The 3101-nt window shown below is 42.3% G+C and overlaps 1 protein-coding gene across 4 annotated transcripts in view; it reads left to right on the plus strand.

Moving 5' to 3' along the window:
- The window catches only part of Focad (focadhesin), a 294020-nt gene that overhangs the window by 248382 nt on the left and 42537 nt on the right, over window positions 1-3101 (plus strand). The window lies entirely within an intron of this gene.

Raw genomic sequence — 3101 nt, forward strand, 5'->3', positions numbered from 1 at the left:
TCCTTCCTTCCTTCCTTCCTTCCTTCCTTCCTTCCTTCCTTCCTTCCTTTTTTCCTTTCTGAGTGCACATGCACGCACCTAGTCTGTGCACACACAGGAGGATATTGGGGGGGGGTTCATTATTGTTCTCTGTTGTGTGTTTTAGGATAGGGCCTCTCACTGTTCTTGAAGCCTACTGTTTTGGCTGGGAGAGCTTGTCACAAATCTCCATCTCCTCATGCTGAAGTTACAAGCACCATGGCCATGGCCAGCTCTTTCATGCATGCTGGGATTCGAGCCTCTTGCTTTCACACCATTCACTCTTACCCACCGAGCCATCTCCAGCCCATGTGTAGAACATTATGATTAAAACTTCCTTTAACATTTTCAGTATTTGTATTGGGTATTTATACTAGCAACTCCAAAACACTGTTGACTATCCAGCATCATCGGCTGTTTTCACTTTAGTGGTTGGAGGCACCAACCCTTAACTCCCTTTTGTTTTCAGTGGACAGATCATGTGAAAACTATGTCTGTCCAAGTGACTTGTGGTATAGAACTGGCAGACATATCCAGAAGATCCCAGAGTGGGTTAAATGGGTGGAAGTGGCGAACTAATCATTTGGGGTAGTTTTTAAGACTTGGGACATTAAAACATGAAAGATTTGAAATGAAAAGAAATAAATCCTTAGAGATGTTTTCTAGGTGCAGACTAAAAATTGGAGTGGGGGAGGAAGAACAAAGAAACCATTTGAAAGGTCAATGATTATTTAAGTCAGAAGAGAAAGGTTAACATTCAAGATATTCACTAAGGGTATCTGACTTATTACAGATATCATTCAATATATTTTTATTAACACGTGCATACAGAGAGTTAGATTGTATATTCATATGATGCAGCTGTCAGCTAACACTGCAGCCTGGGATAGAATTGGAACTGTGCCTTAGAACTCTAGTGTAGAAAGTTACTTGTCACTTTTGAAGTGCTGCAGAACTTTAGGATAGCTTGACAAGCAGAATCTACAAACTTCCTTGTTCATTAAGTACAGTAAAGCCCAATTTTTATTTGAGTGTTGGAAGAAATAATCTGACCATACAAATACATTTGTCTATCTTCATTTAGTTTGGCAAGAAATAGAAATTGTGTTTTTCTGATAGAATCTTATATAGTATATTTACTTTTGCCAACTAAACATAGACATCAGGAATTGTGCATGTGTATGAGTATGCACATGTATGTGTAGTCCCCTCATTGTCTCTATAGATACTCTGTCTACCCAACACTTATAAAACTCACTTAGCCAATTCTTCAGCACACACCAAATACTGGACTAGTGACTCCATGCATCAAGTCAAATACCAGAAGCTGATACACTATAGAGAAGAAGAAGAAGAAGAAGGAGGAGGAGGAGGAGGAGGAGGAGGAGGAGAAGAAGGAGGAGAAGAAAGAAGGAGGAGAAGAAGAAAGAAGGAGGAGAAAGAAGGAGAAGGAGGAGGAGGAGAAGGAGGAGAAGAAAGAATCTACTGTCGAAGAACTGTGAGGTCAGAGAAGAAGTAATTCCCCAACGAGTTTCTCTTCATAATTTATAATTAAAGTTGTAGGACATACCTTATACCAGGGTCTATGTGAGAGTTTAAAGAGATTCCCTCCTGGGCTTGGGATGGTGTCCCAAGGAAGAACCATTTAAATATGAAGGATGAGTCGCAATTACATAGTCAAAGGAAGAACAGTAGTCAAATTTGTCAAAATATGAATCAGACTGTGTCTAATTATACCGTTGTCTAATTCTGTCTGTTTTACATGTGCCAATATGGAAAGATAGCTTTAAAACTTACCCTGTAGATTCCTAATTAAAACAAAAGCTTTAAATCCTTCCAATCAAAAGTAACCTTCCTCCAGAAATTTGACTGGTCTCCAAGCATGCAGCCCTAGAGCATGCAGCCCTAGGCGTTGGTTTAGCTGGTGGGAAATGCATTATCTATTGAACTTGTTAGGCTCTTGGGAGCTGTAAGAGCAGCCTGTGGTACTGACTGAAGGATGCTGGTGTGTTGGCTTCTGCACACAGGACTCCCTTATGCTGTTTGTTTTGCAACAGAAACTAGAAAAAAACTAAGTTGCCTCCTCATGGGTGTCATCACAGTTTGATGCAGGGCATGAGATGGACCTTGGGCATGGCAGGTCGAGCCAGAGGCTGGGGACTGAAGTCCCTCTTTCTGGTTGTGCTCTCCTGAAAGCTTTCTGTGCACTCTTGAGTGCATCTTGACTCCCATACATCTTTCCGGGTCTCTGCTATCAGGTATGGAAACTGTTTACACAGGATTCTTTGGGTGCATGTTACTTGAGTGTTCATAGGAAGATTCTTGATGCCAGCCAAGTGCCATTTAAGAGAAAAATTACTCTCTATATGGATGTTGGAGAATAAGCCCTGGAATGCGTGCTTCAGCTGTGTATGTCATGGGGACGGGGGTGGGGGTGGGGTTGCCAAACCAGCACTAATGGAATGTTTTCTGAAATGCTTGGCATTACCTCCAGTTAAAAGGCAACAGTAATGAAGAAAACTTTAAAAAGGAAAAATGGCCACAGGTGCACTATGTTAGAATGCTAACCTGAATTTTCATGAGAGCAATTCTTTTCTTTAAATGGTATGTGTCCTTTCAGAGGATTGGGACACAAAGCCCCAGATTCCAATTGAATTGTCACAAGGGGTAACTTTTGACAAGCCTGTCATTTGTCCATTTTCTCTTCTGACCCAGTGGTACTCAGAGAGCAGAGGGGAAAGAAGGATTAATGTCATTGTGCACAGATGAATGCACGGTTTCCTTAAGAAAGAGATTCCACTTGTTGCAGTTGACTGGGAAACACAGAGCCCTCAGTACCACAGCACTCTGCACTGCTCCTATTATAACCAGAGCGCCTCAGCTCCCACCTTGCAGTTTGACCCATCTCTCCTTAAGCATGGGCCAGAGGGGAGGATCTAGGCATTTCTGTGATGGCAGGAATAGAGCTGTTTCTCACCAGAGTTTACTCCAAGCTTTATGTGTTGTTACTGTCTGGTGGGCCAGGGTACTGACATGGATTCATTCTCCCTCTCCCTCTCCCTCTCCCTCTCCCTCTCCCTCTC

The sequence above is a fragment of the Mus caroli genome, chromosome 4 (assembly GCF_900094665.2).
Source record: "Mus caroli chromosome 4, CAROLI_EIJ_v1.1, whole genome shotgun sequence".
Taxonomy (NCBI): domain Eukaryota; kingdom Metazoa; phylum Chordata; class Mammalia; order Rodentia; family Muridae; genus Mus; species Mus caroli.